Here is a 13,127-nt window from a genome sequence, read left to right on the forward strand (position 1 = left end):
AAACATACTATCGCTTACATTTGTCTGATTGTTACGGTTAGTTTGAGATGCTAAAATAACGTAACGTTGCTTTTCCAACTGATTTGATGTTTTAACTGTCCATATATATATGAGGAATTCTCCTTTCATTTTTTAGTTTTCAGGATACCCAAAAGTGCCAAATTTAAATTTTAAGCTACACCTCTTTAATAATTTTTTTAAATTGGTGGTAACCTAAATAGTTAGAAAAGTTCCAAGAATACGCAATTTAGATTTTTGCACATTTTTTCAGCATTAAATGTAAAATAGTATCAATTTTCGTTAAAACAATGGACGTATTTTTTTTATCTTTCAGACTTACAAACGTAAAAATGTCCTTCCCAAAATTGGCAAAACATCTTTCCCACTATTTTTGAGGTCACTTATTTCAAGGGTGCAGTTCACATTTTGCTAATTTCCCATTCGTTACCATATTTTTGCAAAATGAAATTAAGAAACACTAATTTTTCTATTTCTTTCTGATTTCTCGCATTTCTCGAATACTTAATATTATTTCTCTGTAGTAAAGTGCATAGATGGGATCTGGGGTAAAAGAAATTTATTTCTTAGACCACATTTACGCACTTTACTATAGGGAAATATTATGAAGTATTCAAGAAATGCTGAAAATCTAGAAAAAAATAGAAAAATAAGTGTTTCTTAATTTTATTTTGCAAAAATATGGTTACGAACAGAAAATTAGCAAATGTGTGAGCTGCACCATTGAAAAAAGCGACCTCGAAAACGGTGGGAAAGATGTTTTGCCTATTTTTTGTACGGACATTTTCACGTTTATTAGTCCAAAAGATAAAAAAAATACATCCATTGTTTTAACGAAAATTAATGTTATTTTTCATTTAATGCTGAAAAAAATGTGCAAAGACCAGAATTGCGTGTTTTTAGAATTTCTTAAACTATTTAGGTTACCACCAATAAAAAAAAAATTATTAAAGAGGTGTAGCTTAAAATTTAAATTTGGCACTTTCGGGTACCCTGAAAACTGAAAAATGATAGGAGAATTCCTTATATGTTTGGATGTGCTAGGTAAAAGGGAATACTCATATAACTTCCAAGTTCGAAAACTTATAGGTTTAAACTTGTCTTTTTGCAGATAATTTAATAAACAAATTTTATGAGAATCTGACATTACCACATAGGGCATAAGCTACTCAAGCTTCAATATTACTATTTTAAAGTCTTCCCAGGTGGCTAGAGTCACGGGATCAGCAGCATTGGCATTAACTGGAGTTTGCAAATACGGCATTTATATCGTTTTTTGCTCTTGTAAGTGCACTTACGATAGTCTTCAACAAAACCTATAATCAAATTTAGTGGAAGCATGATATCAAAGTAGCCGTTATCATTAGTCAAATCATCATATTCTTCTCCAACACCAATCCAACCTGCATTTATCATAGATTTTTCATCACGAGGAAGTGATAACCAATTTTTCATAAAAGTTGTTAATCCAAAATTTTTGTACTTTTCTACCTCTATGGCATTCATCTCATATTTTATTTCTTCAAATAAGTGGCAAATGCGGTTGCTTATCAATGCAGTATTTGTTACTGCTGTATTTCCATCTACTTTGACCAATTTTCCATAAACATGTACAGAACTTCTGGATGGTAAAAGACACAAATCTTGATGTTGAATTGAAATACGAATTTTATCGCTGTTATCATATGTTCACGATGCGTACGGCTGATGAGAATGAATGTCATAGTGTGCAATAGATTCATCAAAAGCGACTGGATACTAATTACTTAGAATCTCGTCCATTTTGTGTACAACAAAAAAGTATCCAATTCATTTTTCACCAGAGTTTCTTATTTTTAAACCAAGACTTTTTATAAACTGTGTGTTTTGATGAGTTAATTTTTGACGTGTTGGTTGTCTTCTTGGAAGTCTCAATACTTTTATGGACTGTTTTTTCTGACGACTCAACAGTTTGAGAGCTCGTTGTTGACTGATTGCTGGAGTGCATATTGAGCTAGCTATATGATGTGTTTGATTATAAATGATACCCATCATGAAGAGGGTTTTATATGCAATCTTATAGTTATGACGTCACCACGAAAATTAACTAAATTACCGCCCTGATCTACTATACGTACTTGAATATGATTAATAATACGTCCAATAATTAGTAAATAAATTATTTGTTAAGGAACTTCCATAATCTTATATTCAGGTGGTACAATTGAGAAAAATTTATAAATAGTGTGCACTTTGTTGCCATTTATGTAAGCTCCACTCGTTATGTTACAGTCAACTCTTAATGCGTTTATCTTTAGAATAGCTACAGGTCAGTCTGAAATATAAGTGGTGTTATTGTTAAGAACTCACTGAGTGAAATCTGATAGACGACCTATAAAATCCTTAAGTGAATCACCCAACACTTTGAAGCGTATTATTGTTCGGCGCAGTATCAAGAGTTATGTTGTGAGGTTGTAAAACCGCAATTAAAAATGACTTAATATCTTGAATCTCATAACTACCGGTCGGTAATACAATAACTTGATTGTCGACGTAAAATTTATTACAATTTTTATCAATATTTCGAATTGAGTTAAATGAGAAAAGTTCTACTAAGCCAAGAATGTAGCTGTGTTTTGGCGATAATTTAATAAGTGGAAAATACTGTGCTTCTAAAACAGAAAAAGTACCTGAAAGGCTTAGTATTAATGCTTCTTTCATCGTTGTCAAAGTATAACTAAGAGGTTTCTCTCGATGTAAGAAAATTATATATGTTTTGAAAGAAACTTTAAGCACAAATAACCGTAGTAGTAAGAGTTAAATTTTTGAAAACGCTTATGATTATATTTTACCTTATTAACCTTTAGATATAACATTAAGTAAATGAGTGACTGAAGATCTCCAAAATTTTCAAAGTATACAACATTATTACCACGTTTTCGATAAGCCACCCAGTGAGTTCTCGGTACATTCTTTTCATCAAGATTTACTATAGCTGTTTCAGAAAACCGTGGGCCATCAGCAGGTAAGTTGTTTCTCATGAATAATCCGCGAAAATGAGGGATTTCTAAGATTTAAGAATATTTTATCAAATCTATGTTGATCAGGGCTCGATCAGGTAATTTTACTGCTTCGGAATTTTTTTTTTTGTTTTTTTTTTTCTTCAAACCTTTTCGAGCATAAGGCTTTAAATATACTACTAATTCAGTTTTATGAGGTTGGAGATAAAGACCTTTTCCGAGGGGTATAGCTTCCATGGTTTGATTATATCTCTGATTCTTGGCCAGCTGTTTTTTGGCTGACTTAGCAGCATTTACGCTTTTAATAATTCCTGCTATTCCATTGAATATAGCACCGTTTGAACTCAAACCAGCAAACAAAGGAATCATAGGTAAAGCTCTACCAATTTGAGTAGAAAAACGAAAGATGCGGGGAATTTTAACGTGCTTTTAACCACCAAATTTCTTAACTGCAGTACGAGCACCTTTCAAAGCACTACTATTGATTCCTCGAGCTTTTTTGCTTTTTGAATTTATGTCTTGTGAAGCAGCTTTAATAATGGCACCTAAAGCACTACCTCGATTTTTTTAAACTCTTTTCTCTTTTCCTTTTGTTAAAACCTTGTTTCTCCTTCTGCTTTTCCTTCTTTAGCCCCATATCAAATTTACTTTTAAGCTTCATAGTGCCTACATAAGCTACATCATAAGGTCTACTGGTAAAAAATTTATGATTTTATTTACAAGATCTCGTTGCCTCTTACGATGCATGACAATGATAATGCAAGATGATGATGATGATTTGTCTTCAGAGGTTGGATTATGACTAAGCTTTCTAGAAAATAAATAATGTTTGTATAGTAGATGAATTTATTGCAATTAAGAGCTTAAAAAATCAAAGCGTTGTACTATTTAATTAAAAGATTAGTTGTACCTTATTCTTGATACAGAATAGACATAGAATTCAAAGAACAATCCATAAAATTTCAAGTTCCAAATTTTGGCGCTATTGTAAAACAAGAAAAGGATTTAAATCGACATGGTGAACTACTCCCTGATAGTATTTATGCTGTATTTTTCAGCCCATCTAATTGTGGAAATACTAACTGCTTATTGGCTTTAATCATGCATCCCAATAGAGTTAAGTTTGAAAATGTGTACGTGTATTCTAAATGGCTGCATCAACTGAAGTGTAAGTTTTTAAAATATTTATTGCAGCCTACAGAGGGTGTAAAATACTTACCTTTCAGCGAACACGAGACTGTAGTCTCGCCAGATAATGCTTTACCAAATTTTATAATGACTTTTGATGATGTAGCTTGTGGAAAACAAGATAATGTAATAGCCTTTTTCTGTATCGGTAGACACAAAAATGTTGACTGCTTCTACCTTTGTCAGTCATTTGCTCAAGTACCGAAGAATTTTGTTAGGGATACCGTTGATTTTTTAGTTTTTTTTTCGTCAAGATGAAATTAACTTGAGGCATGTGTATAATGATCATGTAAACTCGCATATACCGTACATTCAATTAAAAAATTTGTGCTCTAATTGCTGGAATGATGATAAACATGTATTTGTTGTTATAAACCAAGATAAGCAAATGAATAATGGTCGCTACTGAAAAGGCTTTGATAATTATGCTGTACATTTAGGACATACCTACTGCAATTATTACAGTCGGTCGCAAGACATTGAAGCATCATCATCATCATTATCATTACGTATGAACAGGAAAAAGACGCTCTACGTCAGTTAGTGAAGGCATAAGAAGCTGTTAAAAAAATGTACAGACTATTATAGTTTGGGAAAAATGAGGCTGAACAACTGCTTTGTAAAACTTTTAAATTAATTACAGACCCTTTGATGGAAATTGTTGCCAAAACAAAAAAAAAACAAAAAAGACAATAGTAATTATTCTGTGGCTCAAGATTATTTTTATAGTAAAAACGATGAAGAAAATAATAAAGTTGATAATGAAAATCACCAAAAAAACAGACAAAAAATCCAATAAAGTGATATAACATTCGAGTCTGCCATTAGTGAAAGTGATGATACTGATTTAAATCATACTAATCAGAATTACACTGTTGATGATTCCGATTATTCAGTGCAAATCAGTAAATATTTATCAAATAATTTTTATTAAGAATGACTTAATCAGAATCAAAAAGATTTATTACATTTGAAGTAAGAAGTACGAAAAAAAAATATAGTGTACAAGCTTGGTGATTCGCGAATAGACTTTGAAAACAACCGTATTAAAATAAACCGTATTAATTATTTATCCAATGAGTGCTGGATAAATAGAGCTACTCATTAAAAAGTATCCCAATGAATCTCTAGTAGTACATGATGATTTGAAAAAAAACTACATAATTTTACAAACTTCAAATGTTCATAGAAGAGGGTTTAAAAAAATCGAAGCTATACGAACCCATAACAGCGATAAGTTCAATAAACTTATTGCTCCCATTTTCGATATCATTGTCCGTAAAAAAGGCGGTTCGTTGCTACTTCATAATAAAACTGCTCAAATAATGTAACAAGTAGGTTATATACATTGAGATTATCCTAATGAGTTAGTAAATTGTTAACGCTTATAAATAGCTAAAAGGCAGCAGGAAATATAACTCTTGACAATGAAACTTTATTAATCATTGAAGAGCTTCGTGAAGGAGGGTATATATATTGATGTGCACGATTTTTGCTTAACTATCAAAATGAGTTTCGATGTATTCAGTCAAAAACTAAGTAAACCCGAATGCGGTAGCCGAGGCCCTCCTGGTATTGGATACAAACTTACAACAGATGGGCAGTATAACTTAGATAACAAAAGTCTGTGCAATGTTGGAACACCGAAGCAGCCTCAAGATGCAGTAAATTACGCTTACTTGATTAAAGTAATTAAAAGGGTTAAAAAAGAAACAGATAGCTTTCGGATTTTTATATTCAACTTTCAAAAAAAAATTCCCATTCATTCAAGTTGATTTAAAAAACTTAAACCTAGACAATTAATACATGGAGGAAATCGTTAAGGAACTGCATAAGGCAGCAAAGCGTAATTGTCCTCGCAGAAAATTCAACATACGTGGTTTATATGAGACTTGGCAAGCAGACCTTGTAGAGATGCAGCCTTATGCTCGTGAAAACAAAGGGTATCGGTATAAGCTTACTGTAATAGATGCTTTCACTAAGTACGCATGAGCTGTACCCATTAAAAGAAAAACTGGTAAAGAAGTAACTGCAGCAATGCATTCGATATTGAAAAAAGGGCGGGTGCCAGTAAACATGCAAACTGATCGTGGCAAAGAATTCTATACAGCAAACTTCCAAAATCTCATGCAAAAATATAAAATAAATTTATTTTCAACTTACAGCAATCTTAAAGCTTCAATATGTGAGCAATTTATTTGTACTTTAAAAGATTTGATGTGGAAAAAACTTAGTTTGCAAGGCAATTCTAAGTTGTTGAATGTGTTTCAAACGTTAATTAAATTATATAACAATAGGAAGCAATGAACAATTGATTTGAAATCGAAAGACGTTACTGCTGAAAATGAAGTTCAAGTCTTGGAAAAATTTAAAAAAAATGTGAAAATAGCAGTGAGCCAAAATTTAAAATTGGCGATAAAGTACGCGTGAGCAAGACAAAACAAGCATTCGAAAAAGGTTATACTCTGGATTGGTCGGCAGAAACATTTACAATCATGTGAGTAACAGCAACAAATTCAACGACGTTTCATCTGAAAGATTATCAAGATCAACCTATTTCTGGAAGTTTCAACGAGCAAGAACTGCAGAAAACAAAACACCCTGATGCATACCTCATAGAGAAGGTCCTTTAAAGACGTAGTAATCAAGTTTTGTCAAATGGTTGGGCTTTGACAGTACTCACAATAGTTGGACGAATAAATAACTAAGATATTTTAAATTACTTAAAGTCCAAAAATCATAAGATTGTAATATGTTTTAAGTAATAGTAAAAATGTTACATAGAAAGAATGTTTTTAAAATAATATTTTCAATAAATACTTTAATTTTAGAGAACATTGTAATTGATTTTTTCACTTTTTTAAATCACATAGGAAAAAAATATGACGTGCGTTTTCCGTTGTATACAATAAATAATTTGAATTTGCTTACAGCATCCAATAATTTATTATAGAACTCTCCGTTTTTAAACAGAGCTGAACTTATTCTAGTCTACAAAAAAATTTTAATGTTATCGTCAAGTTCTGCAACTATCTCAGGTAAAAATTTAGTATAAACTTTTCATAGTTTTGACACCATGTAGTTTTGGTCGGGAATCCATTCGGAAAGTTTTTTCGTTGACAGAAAATCATTTCGTTGAGTCTTGCAAGATCCATCTTTAACAAAACAAAAAAACTAAAAGTTACCATGAATTATTTATACATTACATATGTGTGTGAATATTCACAAATATTTACTAAAAAAATAAGTTATCTTGAATGTATTTAGATTTTTTACTAAGTGGTTTACTAAAGGGTGATATCAGCTTCTATTGATTAAGTTCAACCTTACTTGGACCTCTGCTGGAGTGTAGAATGAGCTTGCCTGGTTGAGACAACTCCTTATATAGCCTTATATAGTACCAACCCCTCCACTGTAATTTTATCTGCTAGAGTTTTGTCTTTTTTTAAGGGATCCAATACAGTAACAGTCCTTGCAACTTCTCCTACCTAATTGGCTATCCCTTCTATCAATCCTTTTCTCTTATTGGATGATTTTTCTTCCACTATGCTATAATGACCCAATGGTAGAGTATCTGTACAACCAGGTTTTAAAAATCGTTTGTCATTGTCTGCACTTAAGGCAATTTTCATTCCTTTTTCAGTGAATAGCTGATGATGACACGATCTCATCATGTTCTGCTTTCGAGTGATGCTAGAACTTCCAGTCAGACACTTGATGTAATCTTCAAAGGTTATCGTAGCTCCTACAATGAAGCTTTTTATACCTTTAGCTTTTTTTAATAGTTTTTGATTTTGAATTTTCACGCTATACATTTTACTTTGCAATCCTACAAATTTCAACATAATATTACCATTGCATTTATCTTTCATAAGACCAACAATTTTTTTGTTTTCAGAAGGCATATTCAAGTCATTGTTGATAGGATAGTCCCACGTGTTAAATTTTCTGATATTCTCACGCATCATACTACAGATATTTTTATTCGTTATATCATATATAAGAATATCAGTGTCGGTATACAACAGTTTGCACTGATCCCCAATTTTATTTCTCATAAAATCATAATGAAATTGATACACAAGTGTTTTGGACAGGTCCAAGACACTTAATCCTATGTATATTGGTTTTTTAATAAAAATATCAGTGCGCATTAATTGTATAGCAACAAGCTGCTCGTCAAATATGTCACAATTATGAAAATTGGAACGTGAAATATATGCTTCTGCCCCAAATCTTCCTGCCCACCTGTTGATAAGCTGAACATCAATTCGCTTGCGGTCATTTTCCATTGTTTTTCCATATACTGCATTATTAAATTATTTGTACAACATCTTCTCAGAGTCATTTTTTGCATTTTGACGTTTTTGACTGATTAAGTCAATGTATGTTTTTAACCACGAACTTTGATAAAACTGTATGGCTCTATAGATTTTTGTTATTCGGAGACCATGACTCACAGCTTGCTTGAGTGCCCGATAGTGTATTACATATCGTTTTTTGTCGTACAGAGTAGTCAATAATTTTTTTTTTTTGGATCCTGGAGGTGTCATGTGCTCAGTCCAGCATGGCAAATCCTTGTGTGCGTTATGGAGAGTTTCGGGGTAAGCAAGATCTACTTCGAGTATATACCCGATTTCAGCATCATCTTTTACATTCAAAATACCTGTTGGATAAATATTTTCAATCCATTTGAAACCAGCGTAAGGCAATGGTTGCGTCATGGCCTAACTATACAATTTATTGACATCATAATACATTAGATATTTTTCATCCATATCATTGCGTTTGCCTTCTTCAATGTGTGCATTATTTGCTTTAGCATAGCAATTACAACATTGACTGATGCCACCTCGTATGTCGCGCTCAATGAACATAAGCATGTCAACATCAGTTAATAATTCAAGTTTCACCTTAAATCAATTAACATCATTAGTATTATTATTTCATAATGAATTATAATTTAAAAAATATTTTCAAACCTTTGTATACTTCAACATGGCATCCCGAATTAAACCAGGTGTTGTATAATAATGAGCCGAGTCTAATTCATATGCTTCGAGACAATTGTTTTGAAAATTTTCGAAAACTTCGGCAAGTAGTAGCACATCAGTCTTCAAGTATAAATCTGAATACTGCCCAAGGGTTTGAATGTTAAAAGTATTCCAGATACTTTTAGCATGCTCATACTCTTCATCAGTAATATGAGCTTCGTATAAGCTACTATAAAAATCTTGTTTTGTTGGTATCTTTTTTTCCTTTAGTTTTTCAAACGAGGATATATAATCACACAGGAATATGCTTTTCCTTTTTAATAAATTTATTTGATTCATATCGTAGTTATCATCATTTGAGAATGTACTTTCGATAATTTTCATTTCGTCTAAATATGATGACAGTTTGTCGAGAGATGAAGGCATAAATTTGAAGGTATCTATGAATCCAAGATTGATATCAGTTTGTTCAACATATTTTGCAAAGGAAATGTACTTTTCTTTCGTCTGTGGTAAAAGTTGAGTTCTTCCTGGGAAATTAATAGTGAGTTCTTGTATAAACAAATAAGAATCATAACTGCTTAAGTTATGAAAAATTATAGGTATCATTTGTGAATCATGATAATTAATATTACACTTGCTATACGAGGGACCTAAAAACCTGCAATAGAAAAATGCTTTTTATTTTGTTTACGAAATAATAACAATTGTTACAATATAAAAATATGCGTACTTTCCAGTCAGATGACAATGATCTCTTACTTTTTTATTAGATAAACTGAAGGGATGGTTACATATATGACATAAAAAAGCTTGATCGTACATGACCTTCTCTGCTGTTGTCAAATCAATCATCTTGATATGATTTTTATACAATTCCTTTAGTTTTAAAGCAAGAAGGTGAGAAATATTGACAAACCATTTAGCAGGTGTCTCATCATTATTTTTATCATTTTGTTTATAAGTTTTATACTCTGATTTCCTATCATCATTACTGCATTTCATAAAACATCCAATATTATACGCTACGTGATGTTGGTACGCACGTTCATTCCCAACTGATTCTAACAAAAATTTAAAATCCGCATAAACAACAAAAGGTACTTGGTTCTTTTTGAGGCCGAATAATTTTGTAACTTTACATATTTTTGCAATCATCTTCATGTGCTTTCAACTTATCTTAAGACCAAAAGTAGTGAAGACATCGGTCACATATATTTGCGGCATGCTGATGTTCAGAAAACTGTTTACGTATTAAACGTGACAGTTTTTAATCCAAATATAATGAACAAAAAAGGCCTGAGGCTATATGGCGGCACCTTAGTGCCTTACGCCAGCCCGTTTTGTTGGGTTGTCTGCGTGGTCTCAGGACTGTACACCTGCGGCTCGTCTCGCTAAGATGACCGTTGTGTACCAACAAATACATGCATTAACACCGTTCTTACACTTGTTACTCAACGCCACGGCAGTCTCCGCGGGTGGGACTGAGGGAGGGTGGCGACTTCCGGCCGGCCCGAGCAAGAAGCGGTTTTCTCTGGTAACAGAGAGGGCTGCTGCCCTGTTTTTAACCCTTTCCAAATACTTATTTATAGAAAAAAGGGTAGTGCTGGCCTTTGCGGGTCAGTACAATATTAAAATCCGCCGGCAGTTCTGATCCGGTGAAAGCCCGGGTGACTGACGCAGGCCCCACGGATTCTGGGGGGGGGGCCGCAAAGACGTGTTTCATGGCCAACAGGGACTGCTAAATGTTTTATGGCCTTTCCTTACAGACAGAGGACGAAGAAGAAGCCTGTCGAGTATAGGCACTAACGACACCAAGGTTAGCAACGTGTCGGTATTTAGCCACCAGACCCAGGAAGAGCTTGCCTCTGTAGAAGAAAGTGTCACTAGGCTCGGAGTAAAGCGACAGCAAGTTGCTTATAAAGTCCAATCAGCAACGAATGTCATTACAGAGACGCTACAACTGATTGATGATAAGTACGGCAACACAGCGAACGCTGTTAAAAATGGGCTCAAAGCGGCGCTTAAGCATCTTCAAGAGGCAGAAGTGCTAAGAAAAGGCTGTCTTATTGAAGAAGATTTGTATACCAACGCTTGGAAGTCATCATTTAAATCCCTGCAGTGGAGGGAAAAAAGGCGAGATAATTTCCGACGGCATGTACAGAAACGAACTCTAAACACTGCCTTAAACGAAATAGAACGAAGTAAGAGAAATAGGAGCCCATCGGACAGCCCTGAGAAACGCCAGCAGGCTATGTCTTCAAAGAAAAAGAAAACAGGCAGTGGCAAACAAGAAGAAATTCCACTGAATGACAAAACAATCCAAAAGAAAAAAGTGGACGCCACAACAACAGTAGTAGTGAGGATGGCTGAAGGACAGACCTTTGCAACGGTGCTGAAGACTATGAAGGCGAACTTTGACCCCGATAAGGCTAAAGTGGCAGTCCAAAGTGTTGTCACTACAAAAAAAGGAGACATACTTATTAAAGCCAAAGGTGTAGAGAATGCTACTGCATTCTCACAGCAAATTCAAAAGTCGGTTGCCGGACAGGGTACTGTCAAAATGAGCGACAGAAAAGTGACATTAGAGGTCCGAGACCTGGATGCCATTGTAGAGGAAGATGAGGTCAAAGAGGCCTTCACTAGGACTTTTGGACATCAGAGCCAGGAGCCAGAAGTTGCTCTCTTAAAGCCAAATGCCAGAGGACAGAGGCTAGCTTTAATAAAGGTGGACGAAGCATCTGCCAGACAAGTAGAAAAGGAAGGCAGGTTACGAGTTGGCTTTGTAAGCTGTCGAATTCGAAGAAGAATCGAAGTAACAAGATTTACAAATGCCTGGGATATGGACACGTCTCGGGCAACTGTGAGAACGAAAACAGATCCAAGCTGTGCTTCCGGTGTGGAAGCTCAAACCACCGGAAGAAAAAGTGTCCAGGCCCAGCACGGTGCTTCCTTTGCCCAACAACGGAAAACAAGCACGAAGCAGGCAGCGGAAGCTGCCCTTCATTTAGAAGAGCCCTGAAAGGGGCCAGAGATAAGGCCTAAGCAGGATCAGAATAAGGCAAAAAGGCCTAGAGTTGAAAGACAGGCTCATGTGGACCCACGCTGCGCTGGGTACTTTTTACCTATAAGCAAGGGAAAGCATTAAGCTTATAGTGGTGCTAGCTAAGTAGGCGGTCTACTATAAAGCGCTAGACAAGATGCTGGTCCCTAGGGACCCCGAGTCCTTTTCAGGACTCGAAAGCATCAGCACCTCTAGCAAATGGTGGCGAATTAGCTCGTTAATGCTGTGAGACGCGATGGTCTCCCTGGTAGCTCCACCCTGAAGTAATGCTAACGCTGTTCCGGGGTGGATCAAAAGCCATGCGGCATGGGGGGGGGGGTTTTAGTGGGTATGGGTGGTCTAATAAAAAAAATCCACAGAGTTCCACACTACCGCTGTCCCTGTGGTGTGCCTCAATGCATTTCCGCTCCCTCCACAAAAAAAAAATAAAAAAAAAACTACTACTACTACTACTACTACTACTACTACTACTACTACTACTACTACTACTACTACTACTACTACTTCTACTACTACTACTACTACTACTACGTCGTCGAGATTTTTTGGAAATTATAAAACGTAACGTAACATTTTGTTTCCCTTACAAAAATCGTCTAGGTATTTTTCATTCTGACGCTTTTGACTTACTTTCAGGTGGGCTCCACTCAGCGGATAACTTAACGTAGAGACTGCATAAAATGCCGAAAATATTCTATCCAGCAGAAATATACTAATAATTCAATTTTTTCTTCTAGAAAAAATGTTTCGTAGATGTTTAAATATTATAATAACTACAAGATATAGATGTAATTGGCAGACGACTCTGCTCTGCAATGCAACAGAATATCAAAATAATTTTCATAAGCCTTTTTTCTATTATAA

The sequence above is a fragment of the Copidosoma floridanum genome, unplaced genomic scaffold (assembly GCF_036245765.1).
Source record: "Copidosoma floridanum isolate Cflo_tuat_1 unplaced genomic scaffold, Cflo_Japanese_pri ptg000033l, whole genome shotgun sequence".
Classification (NCBI taxonomy): domain Eukaryota; kingdom Metazoa; phylum Arthropoda; class Insecta; order Hymenoptera; family Encyrtidae; genus Copidosoma; species Copidosoma floridanum.